Below are 16,541 nucleotides of genomic sequence, written 5' to 3'. Positions count from 1 at the left end.
TGACGCTAGGGGAAATATTGGCAACACGAACCGAAATTGCATTTTGTAAGCGAGACAACCATACAGAAAGAGGTATGTGGCGAGGGAGGAAACAGGAACCACAGGAGGGGTAAAGGTCAAGGTACGACATAAGCAAAGATGAGGGTGTTGTGAGGACCGTGCAGGGTAGTGAAGACAGTAAGTACATGATCGAAGTAACGATCATAGCGATCCTGTAGGGACATTATGCCAGTTTCCACATACAGGCTTAAGGTAGGAGTCGAATGAAAGGCACCAGAGCTGAGGTTTAACCCAATAAAGGTGCAGAGCGTCGAGACAGCATAGGATAGAAAAAGCAGAAAAGCAAGCAGGGCAATGATGACCGAGTTTAGATAGAACAAAAGAGGAGCGTGCGTCTATCAGCTCCCCAAGAAGTATGGGACGATCTTAAATAAGTTGATGTCCTTTTGAGCATTCAACTCGGAGATACAGTAAGAGAGATGCTGTGACCAAGACAAACGAGTGTCAAAGATTAGCCCCAAAAGCTTAGCAGAATCTTTGTACAAAAGGGGATGGCCACAAAGTGACGGGAATGAAGAACGACCTGCTTCCGAGTAAGTCATAACACAAGTTTTAGTTGTAGAGAACTTGAAGACATGATTGGTGGCCGAAGATGACACGGCATCGATCGTACATTGAACCCGCTGTTAAAGGAAAGGGGAATCATCACCTCGACAGCAGAGGGTAAGATCGTCGACATAGAGAGAGAAGATGCCAGAAGGAATGGAGGAAAGATCATCATTGAGGACAACCAGGAAAAAAAGTGCTCGGAACACTACTTTGGTTTACACCTTCGAATTTACAAAAAGAGGCAGAGAGTGGTACCAAGCCTCACTAAAGGAACGACTAGAGAGGAAGAGAGGGAGATTACCACAAAGGGCAAAAGAACGAAGTTGGGACAGAATATGGTATTTCCAGGTGGTGTCGTATGCCTTTTCCAGGTTGGAAAGGACAGCAACAACGGAGGCCTTCGCAGCAAAAGCAGTACGACTATAGACCTCCAAGTTTATCATGAAAAGACACCATAGTAATGCTGCGGCACTTGCGAAAACCAAATTGAGATGGTGACAGTGTTCCAAGAACCACATCAGACGGACATTGATCATACGTTCAGAGAGTTTGCTGATGCAACTCATGAGGGCAATGAGGCGGAAGTCCTTAGGAGATGTCCCTAGAGACCCCAGTTTACGAATAGGGAGAACAACCACATTGAGCCAGGCCTCGGGGGACAGACGACGATTCTCAGATATGGGTATTCAGTAAATACTGAGATGTGCATGGAGGGAGATGGTGAAGCATCACACAATGAATGTCATCTGAACCCGCTGCCGTAGAACTACAGAGGGCTAGAGCAGACTGAAGTTCGGAGAGAAGGGATCATTATAGGGAAGTCGGAGATGAGTGCAGAAATCTAAGGGATTAGATTCAAGAATGGGCTTGCGAAGAAGGAAGGATTGAAGAAGAACTGGAGCCAACAGTTGAAAAGTGGGAACCCAGTTCAGTCGCGACCGTCGCTGGATCACTGGATTGGGCAAGAAAGGAATAACCACGAAAGTGACCAGAACGAGTACCAAGCATTGACTCCTGGAGACACACAGAGTGGTGAAAACTGTGTTATCAGAAGTTCTAGTTCATGGAAGTTAGCATAAAAGCCATGAATATTCCATTGAAAAAAAAAACATTGTCAGAAGGAGAACAATGAAGAAATAAAGGCAGAGAAGAACACAGCATACTAAAGAAAATCAGGATCAGGATTAGTGAAATCAGGGTTAGGCGGGCAAGGGTAAATTGAGCAAGGACAATAAAGTTATGGGCGTGGGAGGACAGACCAGAGACGGACGGACAGGATCCAGAGCAGGAGGTGGGGAGGGGGGTAGAGAGGAGCAGTCAAGGGAAGAATGGGAAGGGGAAGTGCACCTCGGCAAGGACAGCAACTGAGAGAGAATCGAGGGCTAAAGGAACTTTCATAATCGAGACGGGGCTCGACCACTGAAATGGGAGGGGAAGGCAGTGAGAGTGTCAGAGGTGGAGGGCAGGGGAAGCAGCGACGTCTTCTTATCTACCGGGGGAGGAAGAGAGAGAGGAGCCAGGCTTACGTTTCTGACTTAGAGACAGATGTCCCAGCAACAGCGGACTAGACAATAGATTCTCATTGTCTCAACAGGAGAAGGAGAAAGAGAGTGAACAACAGGAAGATTGCTAGGAGGAGGATGGACAACAGCCTGGACAAACAGGTGACGTGGAGGGCCAAGAGACGGGAGGGCTGTCTTCTCAGTTTTCCTAAGGCTGCTTTGGCTTTGTTTAATCAGTCCCTTACGTGAATTTTTATCCCTGTTCTATTGATCAGGAGTCCCAGTATTCTGCCTATCCCCGATTATTGGATCGGACCGTTATCAAGGATAATGGGGTCCGAGTTTCTTTTTTTAAATGTGCATTATCTGGAACTTTTGTTTGTTTGTGCTAATTTTCCATTGCTTTTCAAAAGTTGTTTATGAATTCAATTGCTGCCTTGGTCTTGTTGGCTAGTAGCGACTTCGATGGTCCTGGTTGGCATATTACAGTATTTGTATGACATCGCAAGCGTATGCGATGTATTCTCCATGCTGGAGTTGGGGTAAGTCAGCTGTATATATGTTGAATAGAGTGGGGGAGAGGTAGCTTTCTTGTAGTACAGTACTCCACTTTTCAGTTCTATTAAGTCACCCAAGTTTCTGCTGATATTGAGCCTAGCAGTTCTGTTGTCTATAAAGCTGCAGAGTAGCAGTAAATCTGTGGAAATCCTAGCTCAGATATCTCATATTTTAGGCCTGTGTGCCAAACTTTGTCGAAGGCTTTCAAAACATCTCTAAGCACTACATTACACTGATCGTTTTTCAACATTGTGTTGGCTATGTGCTCGAAGATCAGGGCCAAGATTCACGAAAGCACTTACACAAATACTTACGAACGTGTACATCTTAACTCAATCTTTGACGGCTTTGGTTACATTTATTAAACAGTTTACAAGCATGAAAACTTCCCAATCAACTGTTGTTAGTTATAAACAGCCTCCTGGTGCTTCGAAACTCATTAACTGTTTAATAATTGGAAACAAAGCCGCCAAAGATTGTGAAAAGATGTATAAGTTCGTAAGTGCTTTCGTGAATCTGGCCCCAGGGCTATAGCTGTATGTGCTCGTAGATCAGGGCTATAGCTGTATGGGCCTCTCTGCAGTTTCTAAACCCATGTTGCCTGGTTTTATACTTTTCTTCTTCCATCTACTTCACAAGTCTCTGATTATTTTTTTTTTTTTATATTTTGCCTTGTACGTACTTTGAGGAGGAAAATTGGTCGTATTTTCAGTTTGGGTTGGGGGTTTACCTGGCTTAGGGATTAATCTGATTGTGGCATTCCTAAAGTATTTGGGGAATAAATATGTAGGCGAAATAAAACACTGTACAACTGTTTACACTTTGGTGATTCATAGTTGATGACAGCCACTTCCAACGCTCGGTCTTGGTGACCAGTTAAACGAACAATCCTTGCTTAATTGAACATTTGTATGTTCCACTGAACATATAGTACAGAATGCAATTTATTCAGCCCATCTGGAAATTCCTTGGAGTGAGGATGCTATTTTGTGGCAACTCGCAAGTCTTGAATCACCTGTGCAACCACCTCCAAGCGCTTTCTACATGGGCGATCACATTCTAGTGACGTCACGCCGCATATTTTCTACATCGTCGCAGCAAAAGTAAGTGGGTTTTTTTTTTAATTTCTTTTTACATGTACATATTCAGGGAAGGGATTTAAAAAAAAATCCAAAGAAACAAAATTTTTTTGGGAGCACTTCAATTTTGGCGCCCCACCAGACTGTTAATAAAAGTCGCACAGCACGAAGGTTAATAAACTATTCTAAGGAAAATGGAGTCTTGTTGCTTATTTACATATATATTGTTTTACTGTTAACAAAAGGATGACGGACTGAAATACACGAAAGCTTTATAGAAATCTCTTAAAAATTTATAAATAATTAAATGATACACAAGAACAAGATACATAAATTGAAAAATAATAATTTATAAATAGTATTTTATCTTCTAAGCAATAAGAAATATGAATATGAAATTATAAGCTTTGGTTCATATTATAAAAATATAAAGAACAATAAAGTTATTTTACTCAGACTCTTGCTGCTGCTGCTGCACCAACAATGACATTTTATATTAGGTTTATATTTGAGTGTTCCAAGAGCTATACATGCAGCACTAGTTTCATCAGCAAGTCTACTCCTATATTAGACTTGACAAAGTTCATAAATGAAAATAAGGACTAATGAATGTTGATATAAATACTGTTAATATTGCAATTATGTGATTTTTCAGTTAAAAGTTTCTAGAATGTAATTCCAGTTTCAAAACCTCATTTTGTTGCAATTTTCTGTATTAATCCACTGACTGATATTTCAATATTTCCTAGTTCAGCTCTTATGCCAATAAACTTTTGCTTCCAAATTGAGCTGCTTTGTAAATCTGTTGCATCTCAAAATTATACATTTCCAAATTTAGTTTGTTTAATGTTACACTGTCTGCATGCTATGAATTTTGCAGTTCTTCAAATGACCTAAATTTAGTAAATCTTAAGAGAAAATTGATCCACAAATGAATCATTGATGCTCAACAATTTTATTTTAATGCTCTGAATGACTTTTCTCATGAAATTCAAGATATAACTTTTTTTTTAAGTTTGAGAAATATTTAAAATAAATATTTAAATATATAAGATTGTCAACATCATATTAAAAGCCTTTGAAATCAAACTGAAATTTTGTAATATTGTCAAACATATCAAATGTTTTACCAGAATCCTTTAATTTGGTGTTAAGAGTCATTAAAATGCGAGGAGAAATCTGCGAATAAAACATCAGTCAACAAATCCACACTTCAGATAATTCTTGACAAAAAAAAAAAATTTCATTCGTCAAAAACAGACAAATTTCATCCGCTCAACAGATCGTTTAAAGAGAGAATCTCTACTAAGCCAACGAACACTGTTGTACATAAGTAGGTAGCCCTGTGTACATCAAATTAACTATCTTGGTTACTATTTTTATCACATCTTGTAGTTTCTTAAGGCCAACTTTTACATACAAAGCTTCCTCATGTACAGTACAATGAAAGCCTACCAGTGGATATCCAAAATATTTGGCACACTTATTTACAAAACCAATCATCAGTTGTCATAGCAAATATTTATGGAAAGGCCATTCTGTTGATTAGACAATTTGTTTACTACTGCCTTGCATATTTCAACTAATTCTTCACCCCCAAAACCAAGCAATAACGGCTAGCCTAGCTGATGATGACATCAAGACAAATGGAATGAAATTTACATGAACCAATATCTTTTGTTAGCTGTTCAGCTATTTGTTTCTGACTTTAATATTCAATCTTTTACTGTGTTTCTACTCTCTGGGAAATCGTTAATGCACTGAATAATTTTTTTCTGCTACCCAGTAAAATTACACACATGACATTCTGGGCAAATGTGTCATGGATTTACCACCCCTGCCGTAGGTCTTGAGGATGTAATTAATATCCTGGTGGCAGTCCTTCAGTTCAATGTTCCCTGTTGCAACTTTGAGTGGGAGAGTGAGTGTGCTGATGCTGGCATTTAATTGGACATTTTTGGAGACCTGAACTGGGGTCTTGCCAATGCAAAACAGGGCAGTTAGGTAGGTGGTCGCTTCCTTTGAAGTGACCTCAACAATACGGACCCCAGTCCGGGTGAGATTAAATGTAATATGTATATCTACACAGTCAACACAGTGTCTAAGTGTCTATGTACATGTAAATCATCTAGGAAGCAAAGGTCATTGTGACAGACATTAAAATATTTAGGCCATGTAGCAGAGCCAAACAGATCATGGTACATAGAATAGAACCAATGAAGAGCAGAGGTGCCATAGGCACAATCAGAGAACACTGTATAAACATCAGAGGTCCGCGGTTGTTCAACGTCCTCCCAGCAAGCATAAGAAATATTGCCGGAACAACCGTGGACATTTTCAAGAGGAAACTAGATTTATTCCTCCAAGGAGTGCCGGACCAACCGGGCTGTGGTGGGTATGTGGGCCTGCGGGCCGCTCCAAGCAACAGCCTGGTGGACCAAACTCTCACAAGTCGAGCCTGGCCTCGGGCCGGGCTTGGGGAGTAGAAGAACTCCCAGAACCCCATCAACCAGGTATCAACCAGGTATCGACCAGAAGTTAAGGAGGACACACCTACTCGATTGTGAGGACAGCACCGTGGACCCCAAGTACAGAGGGGGGCAAAGGGTGCCTTTGTAACAACTAAAGACTGAGTCACTCCAGGTGATGAGGTAGTCACACTGGGAACTTGAGGTTTGACTGCTAAGGTAGCGACTGGAGAATGTAGAGGGTCATTAGAATGAACCGAAGACAAAGCTAGGTTTAGGCCCACCATAACTGGAGTCATAGAGCTCGATCTTCCACCACAGTCCAACTTTGGGGGACTTGGTCACCCACCTCACAAATCTGAGATGGATAACAGATGTATTGAGAAGAGGATATAAAATAAGTCTAAATTGGACTTCACTGCCCTGCACCCACCCCCCAGCCTACCATACAGTTTAACAAAGGAAAGTACAGGCACATGTGCAACCAACACATGTGTTGGTTAACAAGGGCAGTACCGAAGAGTCAGAATATAGCAGTAGCACAGGGACCAATGCCAGCCCTGCAATGACAACTTCATCCAATGTCTAACCAGACAAGCTAGCCAGATGAGCCAAATGATTCAGGTGGGCCACACTGAACCTCCCATTTTACTTCTATTCCCCCTATCAAAAAACCAGCGTTGATTGTAATGAAACTGCATTTTCTGGGCGAGTCCCCGAGGCTTTCCGGAGCTATCCAGGCTGACATGGAATTACTAGCTTTCTGAAATCAAAAGTGCATGCTCTTGCCTACCGGGAACGAACCAGAACCTGGGCCCCCTCTGAGAGGCACGAGGAGCAATGGCCTATATATAAAAACCCCTGTGTGGTAGGGAGCATTCTATGTCTGCCATCGACCGGGTCTTGCACCCAGAAAGGTAGGCACCCAGAAACAAACCCCTATTCTGGGAAAAATATTGTTACCGAAGGGGGCAAGGACGAGTAGACAGAACTCCCCAAACGAAAATTAGCAAACGAGCATGACGTACTCACGTTGCCACACTGCTGTCTGTTCACCCCCCCCCCCCATCCTCCCCGGGAGGGGGGGAAGGAGGAACCCCAAACCCTCGCTCCGACGACCCAACTGTCAATTCTTAGGCTGGATGTCAAAAAACATGTGAAAAACACTGCCAACCAGAGGGGAGGGAGGAATGCTGGGGAGCCTCCGGGATTCACCCAGAAAATGGCATTTCATTACATTCAACGCTGGTTTTCTGGGGGAAGCTCCATTGGATCCTCAGAGCTAACCACCCAAAGACAAGGAAAAACAGGGACTTACCCGGGAGGCGGTCAGTCCTCGCTCATCAACGCGAAGTCGAGATAACTGGCTGCAACCGCTAACCCAATGCAATACAGGCCCTACCAGGTCCAGGGACGTTGACAAGGTAGCAAGTGGCCAGGACCCTGTTTGATCTCCAAAAACCCTGTGCCCGAATGTCAACCCAAAACAACCCAAAACAGCAAACTTACGAATATCGTGGACATGAGGATAGACTGCAGGCTGGCTAGACTTAATAACCCTGCGGACGACCTGGGAGACCTGAGCCCGTGAACAGGGAAGGAGAGAAACCGGGTCAACCCAAAATGCGTCCCCAGCCACCGAAGCCGTGGTGTGCAAATAACAGCGGAGAGCCGCAACCGGAGACAGCACATGATGCACCCCCAGGCCTGACCAACCAAGCATCAACAACCCAAGGACTCCCCTCCAGAAAGCAGTCGTCTCATTCTTCGCCAGAAAAGGAGGAGACGGCTATAAACAAACGAGCCTACCACCAGGACCAAAAAGAACAGAAACCCCAGTGCCGGAGGAGAGCATGAAGCTCCCCGACCCCACCCCTAGAAGCCAATGCCAACAGGAAAAGAGCTGGTCGGCTCAGGCGGGACATGTGCAGGCCAGAAGTGAAACAATGCACGAGACAGCTTGCAGAACGGAGCAGATGTAACATCAATACCGAACTCAAGCTGGTGCAACTCAGCCAGTGCCAGAATAAAAAAATATGAACTATCATTAATTGTTCATCTAACGTTATTATTCTCTCAGAATAGCATATGATCTTCATTTTCATCAAATTAGAATATAGGTTTTCAGTATAGTTTACTGTAAAAAAAATCGTCAATACAGTATCCACTCAATTTAACGGCCTCTTTTATACCGATCTGCCGGTATTAACGACCGGTTTGGGAGCCCAGTATCTGGAGCCTGCTATACCGGTCTGCGGTCGATATTACCGACGGTCTGTATTGGGTTTGTTGTGGCATCAGCGTCCCCTCACATGGCGACCAGGCCGCCACCGACCTGGATCGTCCAGAGTCATATATTACATCTTAATTTTCTTTTAAAATGATTCACTTTAATGAAGAAAATTGTAAATTATTATTAATAAAATATTTTGAAACAGTTTTTATTAAGCAAAAGTCTTTGTTTTCTTATTAAATACTTTTTATAGTATGTATAGGCACTAGGTATTTTTTTTCCCACGGACCTAGTATGTACTCCGCCGGGCCATGTGTTCCCATTGTTTACCGTGAACTCGCGCGGCTAGCTTCAATTGTGAAGGATATTACTGTACTGTAATTGTGATCTTTTTAATTTACAAAATGCCAAAAGTTACCCAAAGGAAGCGCCTGACGGTTGCACAGAAGCTGGAGTTAATTAAGAAACTTGATAAAGGATATTCTCATGCACGAGCAGCAGCAGAGTTTAACATTCAACATAATTGTCAATAGTGAAGTAGAATTAGAACTCATGTGAATTAGTAGTAAGGTTAGCTGTTGTGTGAAGTGAGTGCCTGAAAATAAGTGTACTGTACATACAGTATGTACCCTGTATACAATATAAACAATATAAAACAAGCGCTGCAGAGGATGATGTAATCATCACAGCTTCGTAATCTGTGATGCTTCATTAAAAGTAAGTCAATTTACCAATTTCATTATAGTATTTCAAGATATTAATTGTTTTTTTTCAACAAAAGCTACATATTAGTCTCTGCAAATGTATATTCTATCATCAGCAGAGAAAAGGTGAGCTCAAAATATTTCGTCTTGGCTAGCTCTCAGTGACAAGGCTCGATCGCCATTGTTATGGCATGGCCGCCACAGCCTGTGTCGTAACATTAAAAATACATTACCTGCACTGTTCAGGGTAAATCAAAACACATCTCTAAAATTTTATTAAGACAATATTAACTCACTGATTGATACATGAAATATTTTTCAATACAAAGGAATGAATCAATTTTTTCCCACCCATCTGGGCTTGATCAGACCGTGTTCACACATCATCCATGCAGCAGCCAGCAACTGGCTTAATCGTCGGCCGTGCACTAAATTGGAATGCAATTACACAATGAACTTTATTTAATTTTAGTTATACAGTATAAAATATATCCTACCTGAATGTTACTTGAAAAATTACCGACCCGACTTAACTTCGGAAATAACGGAGCTCCGTAAATAACGACTAGGGCTCAGCCCCATATAGGCTGTTAAATTGACAGCTGAGCACATAATATGTCAAAATAGTGAGAATCGGTTAATAACTGGAATTTTAGAAGCCACTCAAAGTTGAAACTCTGGCTTCAGAGTTGAAGTTGAAGTTATCAACAATGAATAAAAGTAGTTTTAATTCGTTAATTTAATTGTATGTTTTAATAAACATTGTTTGGCATTCGTACTCGAATATGTGAAAGTTGTAGGTCACTGTGTTGATATGAAGTCAAGAAAAAATAACCCCCAAAAAAACTTTAACACGGGGTGGGGGAAATAGCTCTCTTTAGTCCATTATCCCGCCCTTAGTTAACTATTCTAAATTCTATTCCCTCCAGAGTCCAAACTGCAACCTTCCTAGTTCAACACCTTGTCACCTAGGTATTTGATTACCTAGGTTCTACACCAAAAAGGCCCCCTCCCCATCCGGCCCGTTGGCGTCGTGAGGGGGCTTCGTGGACGGCCGCCGGAGTGTGATGCTCCGTGGGACAGTCCTCTGTCCTTTTATGGCCTTGCACTCCTGCTGCTGTCTTCTCTAATTGTGCCGGATCGCTTTTCCTTTTCATTATGTTTCGTTTTTCTCCCACCTCTTCTCCTATCTGCTTGTCGTTTCCTGCCGACCTTTTGCTTGTTTTGGATTATTTCTTTGGACTTCTTCTATTTTGACGCCCGGGTGCTTGAGGAGGCATACTCTTGCACCTGTAGAACTGTTGTACCCAACGTCTCGAGCGAGGGGAACCTTTTATTGTCAATCCCCCTTTCGTCGTTGAACCCGATCTCGATGGACTGACGGTTCTTAAGGTGGCGTTTGTGGGGCGTATACTCACGACGCACCCCTAGGGGGCCCCCGGCATGATCGGCGATAGCTTCCTGTTGGGTGTCTTGCCTCTAATTGTGGCTCCATTGTGGGTATGGGGGCACATTCGTGAATGAATTTATCACTCTTCGTACCTATGTCGTTAAATGTTTCTGATATACCCTCTCGGGCTCGTGGGGTGGGCGACCAAGCCCCCGAGTCGGCCTGTCTTGGAAGACCGGGCTCTGTAGCCTCTGCTGCGTTGGGCCCCGACCTTGCTCCTCCTTTGACCATCCTGACTTCTTTCCCCAGCTCCCCTCCCTCCTCTGTGGTTGGGTTGAGCCTCCAGCCCCCAGTGGTGACCACTTCGTCCCCTGGTGCGGCTAAGTCTCTCGTTGTGACTACTGCACCTTTTGACCCCTCTCTGCGGGTTCTCAACACCATTCGCGCCCCGGCCGCACTCGCTTGATTCCTTACCGTACTGACGCGTATCAGGCCTTGTTTGGTCCCACTTCATGGGCCAAATACTTTGATCTCCTCCCTCTTGATTCTGCGCCTCCTGACGATTTCTCCCTCCACCGGCATCTTGTAGATTCCGTGGATGCGTCTGTTACCTTCAACCCCACTCGTCTCGGTACACATGTCATTGCTGCTCCTTCTCAGGATGCAGCTTCCCGCTTGGCTGCCTTATCTTGCCTTGGCGAGATCCCTGTTCGGGTCTCCAAGAACGTTCGTATGAATGCCAGTGTTGGCACTATTCTCCTCCCACCCCATGTTGCAACCGGTGTTCAGAATCTGCAGGATTGCCACGATGATATTCGGCATATCCTTGATGCCCAAGGCCATTCTGTCCTTCAGGTTGACTCGTTTACTCGTCTCCCTCGTGGTCGTCGCCGTCAACCCCTTCGTGTTGTGAAGATCACCTTTGATGGTAGGACCCTTCCATCCTCTGTTATTCTTGCTGGTGCTAGGTGCTCTGTCCAGGAGTATATTCCTTCTCGACTTTGTAGCAAGTGCTGGAGGTTTGGGCATGGTGCCCTCTGCTGCTCTGGGACTGTCTCTGTCCTTTGTGTGGGGGTGAAGGTCACTCTAAGTCGGAGTGTTCTCCCCCAGTTCTCCCCCAGCTCGCTGCCTCAACTGCGGTGAGGCCCATCCTACCTTCTCCCGTGCCTGTATCCATTACAAGCTTGAGGCAGCCGTCCTCAACTTGAAGCACCGGGAGCGTTTATCTTTTCCTGAGGCGAGGCGCCAGGTTCGCCGGCTCCCGCCTTATGCTAACATCTCTTATGCTCGCGTGTTGCGCTCTTCCTCTCCTCGTCCTTCCCTCCTTCCTCAGACTCACAACCGTTTCCGGGCCTTGGACTCTGATACGCCCATTGCCCCCTCCTCTGTTCCTTTGCATTCTGTCCCGAGGGGTCCCCCTCCTGGTCCTCTGTCTGGGGTTCCCCTTCTTTCAACCCGGTCTATCATGTCTCCTGTGCCTTCTTCCTCGTCTCCCTCCGATCCTCCTTCCCATCCTCTTCCTCCATCTATCGGCTCTCCCCGCCGCCTGTTGGTGCAGGCGGATGTCCATCGCTACCATAATGGCCGTCGTGTGTGCTCTCGTTCGGCTTCTGTTGTGACACTGGAATCCGTTGCCCGGTACGTAGTTGCTGGGACACCTGTCTCTTTAAGTCAGAAGCGTAAGCCTGGCTCCTCTCCTTCCTCCTCCCCTGCAGGTAAGAAGGCTTCGCTTTCTTCCTCAGCCCCTACTTCTGACTCTGTTGCTCCTTCCCCTCCCATTTCAGTGATTGCGCCCCCTGTTCCTGCTATGGAGGTTTCTTTGGCCCCTGCTTCCCTTTCGGTTGCTGCTCTTACTGAGGTGCGCTCCCCTCTTCCTGCTGCTGTCGTTGACTGCTCCTCTCCGTTGTCTCCTCTTCTTCCTCCTCCTCCGGACTCCGCCCGCCCACCTCTGGTCTGTTCTCCCGCTTCCTTCCCTCCGTCTTTGCTCAGTTTACCCATGCCCCCTAACCCTGACTTTGCTGACCCTGATATTCTTTAACGTGCTGTGTTGCTCTTTCGCCTTTGTTTCTTCCTTGTTCTCTGTTGTTGTCCTTTCCCTTCTTGTCGATGTCTATTCTTCAATGGAATGTTCGAGGTTATTATGCCAATTTCCTCGAACTCCAACTTCTGATTTCGCCCCTTTGTGTCTGTCTCCAGGAGCCGATGCTTGGTACTCGTCCTGGTCGTTTTTGTGGCTATTCCTTTCTCTCCCCATCCCCCCAGCCGTTGCTGGGACTCCTAATTCTTCTGCTCTCTTGATTCGCACTGATGTTCCCTTTGTTCCTTTACTTTTTCCTTTGCCTCTCAATTGTTCTGCTGCTCGTATCTTTGTGGGGAAATGGTACACAGTTTGTTCCATTTATCTCCCCCCAAGTGTCCCACTTTCTCTTCCTGATTTGAAACACCTCTTGGACTCCTTGCCGGAGCCTGTGCTCCTGCTGGGGACCTTCAAATGTCGTCATTCTCTTTGGGGTGACGTTCTGACGAATACCCGGGGTCACCTTCTTGAGCCATTTCTCCTCTCTTCTTCCCTGTTTCTTCTGAATTCTGGTGAGCCCACTCATTTGGACTCTCGGACTCGCACCCTTTCCTGTCTTGATCTTTCTCTCTGCTCTTCTTCTCTTTACTTAGATTTCAAGTGGCAGGTTCATGATGACCTCCATGGCAGTGATCATTTCCCTATCCTTGTTTCCTTTTTCTCGTTTCGCCCTTCCCTCTCTTTTCCTAATTGGCAGTTTGCTAAAGCGGACTGGAACCTATTTACCCTCAGTGCTGCTCTCTCTGACCTCTCCCTCGTGCTCTCCTCCTTTTTCATGACACTGTCTTCACCGCTGCCCTCCGCTCTATTCCTCGCTCTTCCTCTCGGGGTCCGCGGAAGTGCGTTCCCTGGTGGAATGCGGATTGTGCCCGGGCTGTCCACTGTAAGCGTGCAGCCTGGAAGAGGCACCGCCATAGGCAGACGGCCAATTCTTTTCTTTTCTTTCGGAAAGCGAGTGCGGTGGCCCGTAGGGCCATCCGTATGGCTAAACGTGAATGTTGGGTATATTATGTCTCAACAATTACGTCCAAAACTCCTCTGCCCCAGATCTGGAAGCGTATCCGCAAGATAGCGGGTAAGTTCGTTCCCGATGTTCCACCGGACCTTCACCTCCATGATACTCTTGTGGCGGACCCATTGCAGGTCGCTTCCGAACTGGGTTCCCACTTTTCTTCTGTTAGCTCTGGTCTCCATCTTCTCCAATCTTTCCTTCTTCGTAAACCTGTCCTTGAGTCTCGTCCTTTAGATTTCTGCACTCGTCTTCAGCTTCCCTATAATGATCCCTTCTCTCTGAACTTCGTTCTGCTCTGGCCCTCTGTGGTTCTACAGCGGCGGGCTCCAATGGTATTCATTATGAGATGCTTCGCCATCTCCCTCCGTGCACGTCTCAGTATTTACTGAGTCTGTATAATCGGATCTGGGAGTCGTCGTCAGTCCCTGAGGACTGGCTCGATGCCGTTGTCCTCCCTGTTCGTAAACCGGGGTCTCTGGACTTTCCCCTAAGGACTTTCGCTCTATTGCCCTCACAAGTTGTGTCTGCAAACTCTTTGAACGTATGGTTAATGTTCGTCTGATGTGGTTCCTGGAACACCATCACCTCCTCAATTTGGTTTCCGCAAGTGCCGCAGCACGACAGATGTCCTGGTGAACTTGGAGGTCTATGTTCGTACTGCTTTTGCTGCGAAGACCTCCGTTGTTGCCATCCTTTTTGACCTGGAAAAGGCTTACGACACCACTTGGCGATATCATATTCTATCTCAACTTCATTCTTTTGGCCTTCGTGGTCATCTCCCTCTCTTTCTCCGCAGCTTCCTCTCTCGTCGTTCCTTTCGGGTGCGCCTTGGTACCGCTCTCTCTGCCTCTTTTCAGGAATACGAAGGTGTGCCCCAGGGTAGTGTTCTGAGCACTACTCTTTTTCTGGTTGCCCTCAATGATCTTCTTTACTCTCTTCCTTCAGGTGTCTTCTCCGCTCTCTATGTCAATGATCTTGCCCTTTGCTGTCAGGGTGATGATTCGCCTCTCCTTCAGCACCGGCTTCAACTTGCAATTGATGCCGTGTCGTCTTGGGCCACCGATCATGGCTACAAGTTCCTACTTCTAAGACTTGTGCCATGATTTTTACACGGAAACGGGTCGTTCTTCGTCCCTCTGTCACTTTATGGTCATCCCCTTGAGTACAAAGATTCCGCGAAGCTTTTGGGGTTATTCCTTGACACTCGTTTGTCTTGGTCTCCCCTTGGTCTCCAAGACCGCCGTGATCGCTACTGTCTTCGCTATCTTGCGCGGTCCTTACAGCATCCTTCCTCTCGCCTCTGTCGTGCTTTAACTTTAACCCCTCCTGCGGTTCCTGTTCCTCTTCACCTCCTCCCTCTTTCTGTCCGGTTATCTCGCCTACAGGATTCTCTTTCCGTTCATATTTCTAATGTTTCTCCTCGTGTTGTTCCTTCTTTGCCCCCGTGGAGGGTCCCTCTTCCGCGGTTTTGTACTTCCTTGACCCGTATCACTAAAGCTTTTACCCCTCCTACGGTTCTAAAACGCCTTTTCCTTGAGCACTTTTCTTCTCACTCCCACTCCGTTTCTGTCTTCACCGATGGGTCTAAGTCTGCGGACGGTGTTGGCTACTCTGTTGTTTTTCCTGATCACACTTGTATGTGTCGCTTACCTCCGGAGACTAGCATCTTTACAGCGGAGCTTTATGCTATTCTCAATATGCTCTTCATCTCCTGCTTTCTTGTTGTCAGTCTTCCTTTGTAGTTGTTGATTCTCGTAGTGCCCTCATGGCTCTCGGGTCCTTTAATCCGGTTCATCCAGTAGTTGTCGGGATCCAGCATTGGCTGTTTCTTGTTCACAGTAAATTTAAGTCGGTTGAGTTTTGTTGGGTTCCCAGCCATATTGGTGTGTCTTTAAATGAGCGTGCAGATGCTGCTGCCAAGGAAGCTGTCCGCTCTTGTCCCGTCTCTCGTAAAGGTATTCCATATTCCGACTTTTACCCGGTTATCCATTCCTCCGCCCTTACCCGTTGGCAGGCTTCTTGGTCGTCTGTTACTGGTAACAAACTACGTACCCTTAAATGTTGTGTTTCCTCGTGGCCGTCCTCCTACTACCATAACCGGCGATGGGAAACAGCTCTGGCGAGGTTGCGTATTGGCCATACTCGCTTAACCCATGGTCACTTGATGGAGCGCCGCCCAGCACCTTATTGTCCTAGTTGCATTGTCCCTCTTACGGTCGTGCATGTCCTTCTTGAATGTCCTGACTTCCAGGACGAGCGTGTGTCTTGCTTTCTGACCGCCCCTCGCGGTCACCTGTCCCTCAATAGAATTCTTGGTGACTCGGATACTTTTGATATCGTTCGCCTTATGCGTTTTTGTTCTCGTATTGGCATCCTTGGTGATATTTAGCGCCCTCTGATTATTCTGCGCATTTGATGGTGCTACATAGCCTTCCCGGTTTGGTGCCTTCTTTTGATAATTACTTACACCAACAAGGCATTGTACCTGATCAGCTACCAGCACTCTTGAGACCTCTATAACATTTCACTGCCACAAACGTATAAGAGAAACGAAAGGAAAGAAATTAATAATGAAGTAATTAGTGAGGGTTTGAGGTGAGAGGGGCAGAGAGGAGGGAGGAGTAGATGAAAGGAGTAAGGAGTGTCGTCAGGTGAAAGGAAAAGTGGGAGAGAAGAGGGAGTAAGAAGTGAGTAGGAGAGGTAGAAGGGTAGATAAGTAGAAGTAGAAAGTGCTGCCACCATCCATTCTTTCTCAGTACCTACAAGACAAGGAATGGAACTTGTCTGTATCACAAAATTATCCAAGAAGTTCATGTATCAACTCTAAACATGTACTCATTAAAATCATCAAACCACAGAGGCTCTCTCGCCTCAACTCGCAAAGCTCTAGGGAACAAAGTTAAAGACAA

This window comes from Procambarus clarkii, chromosome 55, assembly GCF_040958095.1.
Source record: "Procambarus clarkii isolate CNS0578487 chromosome 55, FALCON_Pclarkii_2.0, whole genome shotgun sequence".
Taxonomy (NCBI): Eukaryota; Metazoa; Arthropoda; class Malacostraca; order Decapoda; family Cambaridae; genus Procambarus; species Procambarus clarkii.
Note: the sequence above shows the minus strand (reverse complement) of the source record.